Source organism: Harpia harpyja, chromosome 13, assembly GCF_026419915.1.
Source record: "Harpia harpyja isolate bHarHar1 chromosome 13, bHarHar1 primary haplotype, whole genome shotgun sequence".
In the NCBI taxonomy this organism is placed as follows: Eukaryota; Metazoa; Chordata; class Aves; order Accipitriformes; family Accipitridae; genus Harpia; species Harpia harpyja.
Window position 1 is genome coordinate 25,545,971 of NC_068952.1, and position 13,576 is coordinate 25,559,546.

Consider the following 13,576-nt stretch of genomic DNA (forward strand, 5'->3'; position numbering starts at 1 on the left):
TCAGAGACAAATTCCAAAGTATTACAATATTTTAACTCCACTATAAAGACAAGGGTAATTACTTCTGTGCCAGCTAGTACTTGCACATTTACGGCAATATAAATTATCAGATGAAACATGAAAAACGTCAACATTGAATGAAAACTATTTCTTAACTCAGAAATACAAACAGTAATAGGCATGGTTCAGCACTTTCTAAAAATATGATGTGAGACCTTACAATCAACCATAATCTAGCTGAGCTGTCAACATTTTCAAGAACTAAATGATGCAAAAACAACAGGAGGAATCCTGTAAGCTTTTGTTCAACAGAAACTAAGGTCATTTTTTCAGAAATCAAAGATTCTTGGAGAAACAGCATACAGTATCCATTTGTCAGCTTTAAGATAAGATTCCAACTGTAAAAATAAATAAATAAAAATCTAGATTTTACAGTAATTATGGTATTTTGCTGGATTGGTACTGCTTGGTCTGTATTGAATTACAATGAAAATGAGAAACTGTAGATAATGCAAGGTAATTAGGAACCTAGTGCTTATTATTCCAAGTGGTGTAATCTCTGGACGACTGCAGCCTATTACTATTATTAATACTGTAAATAGTCAGTATTGGAAAAGGAACCTGTGTGTTGTACGAAGACAAAGCAGGACATTCAGCAGCCCAAGGGGTTCCAACCCAGCTGCATAATTCACTTGGCCCAGGAAAAGTGCTCAAGAAACGGCACAATCAGCCCAGCTTGCCGCAGAGCGCCCCCGTAGTATATTGACAGGGTCTGGAACAGCGATGCCTGATGGCCAGATAGGTCCACACACAAATGTAAACAGCCAGAATTGTTTTCCACTCTGTTCTGCAAATGTATATTTAATATTTTTCTCCTCTTATCTCATATTTTCATTTCATATAAACTGACTGAAAGTACTTCAAGCTGTAGCACTGTGCTAAAAGGCCTAGTTGACTTCAGAAGGCTATCCATGCCAGCGCAGGCCTCACTTTTTTGGGTCCCAGTGCTGTTGGGACTTTATCCAAGCGTATAAAAGATGTCCTTACAGAACGGCTGTTACTTCAGGGTAAAATGAAGGATTTTTGAGCCCAGAGTAATTAAAGCATGACAGCTATCTCTCCCTCACTCTGGCACCATTTCTCCCTGAGCTACGACAAGCAAGCAGGTTTACTGTAATGGCGACAACATACAAAGCATTTTAGGTACTTGTAAAGATCTGCCTGAGCAGGGTTGAAAGCTAAGGTGGTTTTCCCGCAAAAGTAACATCACACAATGAAATAGTGTAAAGTAGCATTAGGACAACAGCAATTTGGTGTTTGAAAGAAGTACAGTGAAACAAAGGCAAACAGAAATCATCTCACTAATTCCTTGAGTGCAAGAAGCCTATCCCATAGATTTTCTTCCTGCCCAAGGCAACAAGGCAATGTGCAAAACCCAGCTGTTAAACAATATAAATATACCCAGTATTTCCACCAAAAAAATTTAATTTCTTCTGAGCTCCTATTCCGATAAAGCAGCCAGTGTCTGGAAGGCCATATCGCACAGGTATCTCTGCATTACAGGGTGCTCTTCAGGCTTTCTTTCCTCTCCTGCAGGAGCCCACTGGGTAATGAATAGGCACGTGAAAAGCTTTGCTTGCAAGCAAACAAAAGTTTGGACTAAAAATACTGGAAAGGAAGATACCAATAAAAAAAGAGTTCATTTGTGTCCCTTTTCATAACTGCTGTGGATATTCACACAAATAATTTGTGCAAATAAGTGCAAACAAATGCCACTGAAAGTCCAGTATGAGGTAAATAATGAAGAATGTTTAATGTCTCAGTATTTACATATAACAGAAAATAAAAATTCCAAGCTGCTCACATTATCATGTGGTGCAAATCACTCAGTCAACTGATTTATGTACAGATGTACTGATTTGTATGTCTTGAAGGTCTGGCCTAATGTATGAGGAATGAGCTTTCAATTAGAATACATTAAATCTATTTTAAGAATATAAAATTCTGTAATAAAAAATTTTAAAATTCTGAAATATACAATTGTAAGTTTTACTCAGGCATGTAAAAACAAATAGGATGTGATTGCCAGGCTAAACTGAAAACTTGATAATCTCAAATGGCAAATAAATGGTTGAAATAAAATATCTTAAAATTTTAAATAAGTATAATAAGCACACACACAGACTAATTGCAATGTTTCCTCAGGTAATTTATGGCCAGGAGAAATGGCTACATTTGATTATGAAACTGGTGCTGGAAATCACAGACACACAAGTTCACCAGAACTGGAATTACACACATTTGAGAAAAGTGAGCTGAAGTGGGGTAAGCCTCCAAAAAGGCAGAAGAAGGAAACACTACTTTTCCTTGACAAGCCTCTGGGAATCTCAGGTTAACAAAGACCAAAGAGCCCTGGGGAAAGGACCACTTAAGATAGGAACAGGATATAAAGCCCGGGTGTTTGAACAGCTCAACTTCTGATGAAAGTTTTTTTCTTTGTTTTGTTTTGTCATTGAGGTTAAAGAATTTAAACAGAATGGCTCAACACTGCCAGAGGCATAGGGGACATTCCCGACAAAAAACAGACCCATGTGCTGGGAGAGACCATTAGAAGATGCTGGGTTTGCATGTATGTTCACAACTGGCATTCAGACAAAGGGCGCACTGGAGCCTGATTCTCACTGGGCTGTTGCCATTTCCTCTGAAAAGGAGAAAAAAAAAAAAAAAAAAAAAAAAAGGAAACAAAAATATCCATTACGGTGTGAAACCCTCTAGCTGCTCGGAGCCTGATAAAAATGTGGAGATAAGTCTGCATAAGATGACAAGAAATTTCAGTTCACATGTGGGTATCTTAGGAACAAAACAAAGGAAGTATCAAAGGACCTAAGAAAGGCAACAAATTCTTCACTCAGATCTGCTGTAAGCCAAGTGTCTCAATTGTCTTTTAAGGATCAGCCAACGTATGATTGAACAAATTTAACAATTTCTTAATATATCTATATATGAACATCTATCCTTTTGAAATGTAGAGACAGGTTTAAGGAATTACAAACATTTTAAGTATTCTTCTCATCCTCGGGCAATTAATTGGTAATAACAAGCTTTGATTTCTCTGGCATCCAAAGGCCTTAATTCCCCCCAGCCTAGCACAGCTTGGGGGGTATCATTGTTCAAAATAAGCCAAGTAGAGAAGGTGTATCAAGGTGCCCCCACAGGGAGTCTCTGAAAGACTGAATGCATAGAAAAAGGAGAACATTTGCAACATGAATACAAATAAAGCTGCCACAGCTATGGGTTGGAAACACAAGAATAGGGCATGAAATCATCAACAAAGCAGCTAGGAAACCACTATTATACAGTTTGTCTGTGCAATTACATCATGCAATTTGTTTTCAAGATACTCAAACAACCTTGAACAGCTCCAGATAAACTAATTTAATCAAGTCCAAATGTTTTCATTTAATCAAAATAACGTGTAACAAAACAAATTCCAAGCACCTAAATCCCAATCCTCAAAAAATAGCCCACGCTTACCCAAACAAGCCCTTAGGAAGGATGGAAATTCCCTTCCTGTAACAAGTGTTGAAGAAAATGAAGATGGGTTTTGAAATGTTCCTCATCTGACTCTCCAAATTCCTTTTCTTTTACACCTCAGGGATCATGCTAGTTTATGTCTCACTTCCCCTCACCACTCTTTGCCTTTTCTACTTACACGCTATCAACTATTCAAGTGTAAGCACTATTGCAATTACATCAACAGGCTCTCCAAGGAAAATGTTAAACTGTTCATTAGATTACAGTATTTCCACTGGATGCATCACAAATCAGCAGATTAATTCTTGTCTCCGAGTACTACACAGTTATCCAGCATTACTACGTGCCCCACAGCTGTTTGGGCATCTTTCATCCGTGCTGTTACTAAGCACACAGAAAGCACAGGGACTAGCAAGCAGTTCTACCAAACACAATTTTTAACAGGAAAGAAGAGATGGCATTCACTGAGGGGAAGCACTGCCATATGCAACATTCTTGTAATGTAGTGCCTCTAAACACCGTATGTTTTAGGTAAAAGTTGAAACACAGAGGTGCTGTATATAGATCTGCACGATTGCTCCAAACTTATTTCCACTTTCTAATTGCTGAAACTCTAACAGTAACTCACAAAAGGCACAGAGGCATAAGCTACAGTAAGGATGCTATCCTCCAGTTTAGACTCTTCCCTATTCCCCTACCTTTTTTTTTTTTTTTTTTTCCCCACATGCCTTTTCTTGTTGTCCCTCAATTTTCTAACTACTTCATCCAAAACAGTTTTCTCTTCAGATTTCTGGTTGTAATTCAGAGGTGTTATGTAAAGAAGTGGCAAGTTAAGTAAACAAATAATTTTTATTTTTTTTTTTAAGTAAGATTATGTTAATCTTGATATTACAAAGTTGTGCTTTGGGAAGCAGAGAGAGAAAAGGAAAGAAGCTTTAAGTGGACTTGATTTAACAGTATAACACCTCTACATTCACCTCTGAATTTACCCTAATGTTTGTATTTTGACAACTTTTAAGAGAAACATTCTATTGCAACAACCAAACACAATTTTTAAAAGTAAATCTGATGCCGAGAGCTCCAGCAGCAGATGAAAAATGCTCTTTTCTGCTCACCACTGAAAACAGGAAAGTGATGCCCTGCTCATGTGAATAGCCTAGTTACCAACCACAAATTCCTTGTTACATACCACTGCTATTCACTGATCCAAACAGTGAGGACACCACCAGATTTGGTTCCAGACATAAGCAATCCTGTAGAAATGGCTACTCTCTGCTACTGCTGAGAGCAGTCAGGGTATGTGACAAATGGCAGTACTGCATGGGGGATGAGCCTCCCCATCACAGCACTTTTTAATGAAATCTCTAGTATTCAGCAAGAAGGCAAAAACGTTCTGAGGCTCTCCTCTGGTTTCCTTTGCTGAATGCAATCTTGTGCATAAACAATGGCTTAAGTATAAGGCAAGAACTCAGGCAGATTAATACCATGTAATATGCGTAATTAACATGCAATTATATTTTGAAAGATGTTTGTAAAAGTAAGAGTGTTGCTGGAAAATCAGTACAGGAAAGGTGGGTAGAACAAGACTGCACACTTTCTCAGTTGGGTACACCAAAAAGATACAAAGTAAAAAATACAATGAAAGAGCTGTCATACAGAAATCTCTCTAGTAAATAGTTTGATTTGGTTTATTACTAGTTTAAGTAGTTTTAAAATAGTTTACACAAATATAGATTCCCCCAAAATGGCATGAATTTAAACATGTAATATTTTTACAATAATTGTAAATTAGTAGGAATGACAGACAATAGAACAGTACAGGTAAGGGGCATACTTCAAAGAACATCTTTACTTCTAAGTACATTTCTTTATTATTGGAAGCTGGTTTTATCAGACTTGTTGAATACCATTTGTGAATAAGAACACCAAAATCTAGTTTGTTTATATACTGCCAGGGTTTTGTTTCTCCTCATTCTGTGCTTCTGTAGTTATAGCAATCATCAACATAATATATACAAAGCTGTTATGCACGTTCCTTTGCATATGAACTCCCAAGTGTCAATCTTGTGAAAAAACGCAGTATTCACTTCAGTGGGTGCATTAACATTCACATTTGTTCAGTGAGAAAGAAATAAAACAGCTAAAAATGTTCAGAAGTGGAAAAAACCTACTTTATGCCATTCAAGGTGGCATGTTCTATTATGCCAGACTTCTGATCAGGAAGTGATACGGAGGAACTATATCAAATATGGTCCCTTACAGTGTCACTTTCGCACTGCTTATCAGTAGATGCGTAAATATTATAACAAGGATCTTATCAAACACATTTTTACTCTGAATGCTGCAACACATTAATAGAAATCATCCTAAAAGGCTGAACATGATACTGAAGGCACTTCAGATGTTTCCTCTGGAAAGAAATAAGATCTGCAACACTGCAGGGAAAAATTTCAAACAGGAACCTACCTCAAACCTAATGGTACGATAAGAAAAAATATGCAACTACTGAAGTGGGTTCTCAGCTATTGTGAATTAACATGCTCACTGACTTCATTAGAATTTGTCTTACATTTTTAAACTTATTACCAAGGGATCTTTAACAAAGTAATGCACCCCCACTTGGGAACGGGATCCTAAGTACTGCTGTTTATCCAGACAAGGAAACCAAATTATTGCCAAAATAAACAAACTTTGTGGTGTTATTCCTGTCTGGATTGTACACATTTGGGGGGGGGAGGGAGGGGACGTGGGGGATTGTCATGTCTCAAAGAAAATCAAGAGTTAGCCACAAAGACACAAAGAACAGTCCTGAAACAAGTTTAACAGTTCCAAAATACAAAGGATCTTTTCTGCATATAAATGTTATTTTCTGTAGGTAAAATTATTTTCTTACATTTGTACTGTTAAAATTATTTAAAAGAAACCCCCACAACACTAGGGATAAATTCAGAATGATGACATCTCTCAGGAATTAAATATAATCACTTATTAACATCTCCCCCTTACACAAAACAATATTAATGCTAAGCTGCACTGCGGGGGTCATTTTGTTGGTTTGCAGTCGAGTGCACACGACAGTTCGAGACTGTTAACATTAAAGATGTAAGCAAACATCAGAGTCTGAGGATGAACTCAACTAATAAGGAATTCTTGAGCAAGAGAATGAATCACATTCACATAGCGACAACAGTCTTTACTCCACTCTAACCCAAATGCAACCACATTCAACTCTGTCAAGACAACTAAAGCAGCAGGTTACCTCTAAAAACCCCAGAGTAAGGAGATCTGTGTACATGCCACATACAGATGAAAGTGCCTTCCTTTTATATAAAACTTCTTTATCCAGAAACTACTAACAAGGTTACACGTGTCTTTGAATGAATTTTTTTTCTGCAAAGAGTATCCTAAACTTCTAAACATTATAAGAACACGCAGGTTTTAAAAATGGATTGCTTTAGGGAGAAGATACTGTCCTACAAATGCATCCCGCATTGTATCATATTATGACAGAACAGATGAAATACCCCTGTTTCAGCGTGTTCCAGGCAGAACAATTAAGGGGGAAAGAGTTTTAGCCTCCACCTCCTGCCAATGGTGTAACACAGCATTTGTTTGCCAGTTTCCAAGGACATGTTGTAAAAGTGGTATGCCTGGGCCCTTTCTGCGATAGACTAAATGTTGCTGAGGATGAGATTCTCATTCCCTCTATTTAAAAGGCTTGTTAACATAACCAGAAGGCTACTTAGAGGTATCTCTTAGACTGTGAAATTGATAAATATTTTTGAAATCTAGTTTTTGTTGATCCAACATGGACCTACGTTTTTCAAGAATAGGAAAGAACATTGTAGCCTTCTTACAAAGCATGAAGTTTCATCCTTTTGGCCCCTTCATTAAGATCACTATCTTGAATTTAACAGCTCTCGTGTACTAGATGGTACCTACATCTACTTTGAAACCATGTCTAACAAGTATTTCTAGTTACTAACATTCCAGAAAGTAATCAGGCATTTCTGTATAATGCATGTATGTTGGACAGATTGTTTCCACACACAAAGCAAATAGTTATTGAAGCGTTCTGCTTTTATTCTATCAGCAGTAATAATTTTATAAACGTGTCTGTCATATGTTATCTCCTATATCACTATTGGGCTTCTTCTCATGTAATATTTAATGTCTACCCTGGAATATTTTTCTGTGAATTATTTAGCTATCCTTACCAACTTTCTATATTTAATAACTTTTAATTTATACTTAGCACTATTTTCCCCCCTTCCACTTGTCATCAGTGATCCCCCCATGCCCCACTCATAATTACGAAATCAAATTGGTGTCTTCCTTCTTCTTTGCTGAATCATGACTGAACACTTCCAAAAGTAATTCCAATCTTCTCACACTTTTCAATATTTTTTTCTCCTAATCAATTCTACTTTCAATTTTCACTTGTCAAAGAATCTGTACTGAAGAAAAATCATATATGAAGATTTAGGGAAAAATGCAGGTAGCTTTCAGGATTGGATTCAAAGCACTGTTCTTTACTTGAATCTAGTCACATGACTGAACTCAGTAGAGTTGAGAATCACTGAACAGAAGAGCAAGTAGTAGTCACTAAAGCATCTGGACAGGCATGATTTTACACTTTAAAATATGCTGCCAAGAATCCTGGGGAACTGCTCTTGCTCTAGAAGGATTCTTCCTCTCAACAGAAAAAAAAAAAGAAATTGCCAAACAGCCTTCTCTTTCTGTCACTCTCCCTACTCCATGAAATGCCATACTGCACATTTAAAAAAAAACCACAACCCCCCCCTCCCAAACAAAAAAACCCAGACATTGCACTAAGGAAGCTCAATAGCTATCATCATGCCTATGGCTATTTGACAGTTTATCAGTTCAGTTATTTTGAAGTTGCTGCATGTTTACATTTGTGAAGAAAAGCCTTACAGATATACTATGTGTCTGTTGTAGCTGTGACCATTTTCAGGCTGCAGTCATATCATTTTACAAAATAAACTTTCTACACCTTTTCATAGACAAACACACATTTTCTTTGCACCATACATGTTGACAGTGTAGTTCCAAATCCAGGAACTACAGCAGTTGTTTTTTTAAAATTCTATTATAGATCTAGAATAATACATTCAAAATAAACAGAAAGGAAAGACTAAAAAAAAGCAGCCCACTGCTACAATGCAGTCTAGCTATTCTCTTAATGTTTTCCACTGTTGTTCTCACAATTTTGGAAGATGTAACTCTTTAAATGAAACTGTACTTCACTAGTTCTTCTCAAACTCCTTCATCTACCACTATCAGCACCAACCTTTAACAAATCATGTAGTCCCTTAAAGCCTAACTGGAGGAATGTCTGTGATGCTACTTAATGCAGCTACATGGCAATTACCAAGGAAGGCAAGTAGAAGAAAGCATCACAAAATCAGATTACCTACGTCTTCACGTATTATACATTTTCAGATCTCCCAACAGCAAACTATCCATTTAAAATTAATTCTCTAACTCAGCCGCTATGTCCAGGCTCAGCTTCTGGGATGATCGTTATCTCCATGAGTAATTGAGCTTTATGTGAGCTCTTGAAAGGCTGTCCAGTGATTACCATCACTTAATGGTAGTGTCAACTCACTGTAAATAAGGTGCAACAAGTGTAACAAATTAGGTATACACTAGAAAAGAAGAACTGTCTACTTATGAAAAAGGGGGAGAGATGCTGTCTTTACTGGGGATGGAAAGCTGTGAGATCCCATACAAGGAAAAACAGAGTCAAGTAGGTATTGCCTTAGTTCTCTGTATCTGTATTAGAGTTGAACAAATTTCTAAATCTCCATTGCCTGTAACGTAAGTTTCAACACGCACCTCATATACGTAGATGCTGACATTTAAGCTGTCTCAGTGTACATGCTTGTCCCACTATGTCTCAGTTTTTCGTTATAAAAGCATATCAATAGTGGGTATCAGCCATTCCTTAATGGCGGCTGCATTGTCAACTATGGGAGATCCTGATATTGAAAACTGGCGAGCAGGTTCAGATCATAAAGGACAAGGCTGCAATATATTTTAGAGAAATACCCATTTGTTGAGTAAATATCATGATCGGCAAGAAATCCAGAATGAACATGCACAAGATAATTTCACTGTACCACTCGTATGTTTTCCTCAGTTTAAATTCTGTACTTTAAAATACCTCAGAAAGAAAAGTTGGATGTTGGTGACTTGCAGATGCATACACCAAATCAATCAAGAGACAGCTGATATGCTCCCAGATGTTTCATGCATCCCTCAATGTGGGTCCAAAGGGCATGGGAGTCTCATAGGACATCCTTCCAAGCTCATGTGATAATCCAGATATCCTCAAACATGTCAAATGCAACTGTAGGCCTGTGTGTAAGTGACCGAAATGAGCACCATCTGACCAACAGCTGCCAAAAAAACTATTAAAGTGTTACAGTGTGGAAAGAATGGGATGGCTGAAAAACAATATTAGAATATTCAAATGCTATCAGAAAAATAGAAGGCATGCTCAGTCACAGAAAATGGCCTAAAGCTGTGGCTACTCAACATAAAAAGGGTATAGCAAAAATTATGGTAGTTAAGAAATGATTGACAGGAGGATTCTGGCTACTAACAGGCATGATGCTCACCATCACTCTTTGCTAAATCTGCTTCTAATATTCTCAATATCTGAGATGATTCAGACACTATTTTTAGAGGCAAGGGGATAGACAGAGTGTTAAGGGATGACTCACTCCTACCCTGATCATATTTGGTGAATCTATTGATTTTATTACCAGCTGATCCTGACATATTGACTATATCACAACAGTTAGGCCTGGAATCAGTATACTAAGGAAAAAAACCCACTAGTTGCTGTTTATCAGGAATGAATGCATTACAAATGGCCAGTGTCAGACCTTTGATAATGATGCTAACTCATACAGAAAAGCTACTCCAGGCATTTCTTCAGATTTCTACAGTGTGTTGATAATCAATTTTATTCTTTGTGCAAAACATATGCAACTGAAATAAAATCTCTAGGGAAGGCTGGGTTTGAAAGTGTAGCAAGTTAGCAACACTTTTTTAGAACCACCATTCTTAAAACAACTTCCCGCAGAATAAAAAATGTAAACAGATTGCAAAAGACTATGTTGCAGTATAAAGACTTTACAGGTATCATTTTAAGCAGTCCTGAATAGCTTATTAATTGCCATTGTCAAAGTGGGTACACTGAAATCAAGGTGCCCAGTGTCTGATGAAAACTCACCCTTCCTATGTTCCCAGTGCTTTTAAGACTCTTAGTCCTCTACATAGCATAGGTGTGCCTGAGCATGTGTAATACTAACGTGCATTAGTTAATGTTGTATTGTATCTGTTTTCAACAGATAGAACAAGAATTCCACACAAGGACAGATAAAAACAAACAATAAGCATCTCTATTGCTACAGGATCCTTCCAGGCTATACTCTTCCCTTCTGGTGTCAGTTGAGCAGCATTACCCACCTTTAAGGACTACAGGACTAATGAGTAACTTGACCATAATGACACTAAGCTGTTACTGCTCATGCACTGTTACACTGAACTGATCTGCTCTGACACCATTCTCCTATAAGGCTGTTTCCAAAAAACATACTGGACTCTTGCATGGAGTAAAAAAAGTAATAACACCCAGTAGTGTAAGGCAGAGAAAAGAGCTGCTCTTAGACATCATACTACTTGGTTACCATCAGACAAAATGGCAAAATGTCCTGAGAAACCTTTAAGCGGTTGGTCACACCTCTGTTACGCAAAGGCTCCGAAAACCACAGAAGCAGCAAAGCTGACACTGCCCAGGGACATCAGCATCCTTATCGTTTCTGGCAGTTGAGTAATAGATACTTAGGCTGAGATTCATCCCATTTAACCTTCTGTGCCTTCTTAAGCCATCTAAGTTAGGAGTGTTGTTACCTGAGGTTTCCCACCCAGTCAGTGAAGAGAGGCTCACCCCAGCAGGCCATTCAGGCCATCCATAGGCCAACCTGCCATAAAGGTGTCTCTCATCGCTGACTACTAGGCTCCCAACTCAGGCACCTCAGTAAGATTTGGTAAGTGGGATGAACCCCCAACTGTAGATCCAAAGGATCTGTGAACACTGATCCACTGCATCCCATACCACAAGATATCCTCCAATAACAAAATTATGTTTAGAATAGAAAAAGCCACAAAAACTGTAGTAATCACAAAAATTTCCACCGTTTCCAAACATCAGGAGACCACTCTCTGATTACTGTAACATTACCACAGTGCTTATTTTGTGTAAAAAGTTTACAAGGAGAATAAAGTAGGAATAGATTCTTTCAAGTGGATACCCATTAACATACAAATAATAGCTCATAATCCAGACCTTCCTGGACTAGTTAAAAAGCATGAAAAACATAAGCTATCTAAGATTTTTCTGGCACTGTCTACATCACAAGAAATTGGAACGTTTTCTAGGAGTTGACCTTGAGGAGGTGACGCAATACGAGAATATTGGGAAGGATATTATTCAGAGTTTGAGTAATAAATTAGGTCATAGGAGAACAGTGAAAAGTAAGGGACTCAAATCCTGGAGTTCTGAAGGAAGAAAGGAGCAGAGTCAGTGCTAATGAGTAGGGAGGATAAAGGTTACTCTGCAGAGAATGTACAGTTGGAAATCCATTAAAAAACACACAACTTCAACACTTCCCATTGTGGTTCTTTTAACAACACATAATAGTTGTATAAATTGTTGCACAAGCTGTGTAAACCTAAAGTACAGTCAGCGCTTTGACTGGTCACGTCCAGTTCCAAGCAATTAAATCGTGCACCCAACTCCCCTGAGTGACAAGCTTCACACTGCAGCATTGTACCTGACCCTGTGCACTGAAATGTGTGCAAGTACAAAAAAAAAATCCCTTTGCCCCCATTGTTACAATAGGCATTCTTCGACCTATGAACTTCTGATTAGATTGAAAAAAGGTGTTCTAGCACCTACATATATAGCATCTAATATAACAGGCTGAATTTAATATAATCAAACAATAAGTAAGGTAGACACGATAGACCCATACTAACTGCAGAAAGATAATATTACAGCTTATGTTATGAAGCTGGTCTCCTTTGGTTCCCTATACCAGCGGTCTGCAAAGCGGGGTGTGCTCACCCCAGGTAGTGTGCAAGACAATCTACTGGGATGCTGCAAAGAAATATGGTTTGTACCATTAATAAATAAAATAAATTTTCAATATAGAGTTTACTTCATCTTTATCTAATCCATTTTTAATTTCTATTTTGTATATATTTTATAAAATACATATATATGATATATACAGTAGTATATGTATATAATTTTAAATAAATAAATATTGGGGAAAGTTCACAGTTCCCTTTTAACAGTTCAGATTTTTTATGGATAGATAGAAAACTCAAAGAACTTAAATGTGTGCATAATGAATATACAGTTCATGTTCCAAATGAAAGATCCAGAAGTCTCTGTGCCTCTACACTACAAAACAGGCCTCTCACTTACAGTGATACTCAAATCTAAGAACTAATTATAGGTGGAATGGATAGGTGAAAGTTATACAGGCTACACTGTGCAGAGACAGGGGAATTATCTGGAGCAGAATAAACAAAACCAGAATAGACAGTAGAGAGGCTGAATGGGGAAAGATTGCAATCAGTAAAGCAGTGATAGCTGTTTGCTTCCTTCTGATTATGTTATGTTCAAAAGGACACGTTAAATACAAACCTGTCTGCTAAAAAATCTATCCATGATAAATGCCATATTTTAACCAGTAAAGAAATTTGTCAGACTCTTCTGTGCTTGCATAATTCAAAGGCAATTTACTTCTTTTTTAAGCCAAAGTTGGCATATACTTGATCTTCAGTGAGGTATGTGCAAAGAGATTTGGTTTAGCAATAACAAAATTATAGCCGTACAAGGTAATGTGTTTATTTGAATATGCAACAATGTAATCATTCAAATAAATGCACTCTTCGTTCTCTTTTCACAGTACTCTAAGTCAGATGTATGTAAACT

General features: G+C 37.4%; 1 protein-coding gene across 9 annotated transcripts in view; it reads right to left on the minus strand.

Annotated features, from left to right (window-relative positions):
- LTBP1 (latent transforming growth factor beta binding protein 1) overlaps positions 1-13,576 on the minus strand; it is a 205,406-nt gene that overhangs the window by 113,614 nt on the left and 78,216 nt on the right. The gene's annotated exons all lie outside the window — the stretch shown is intronic.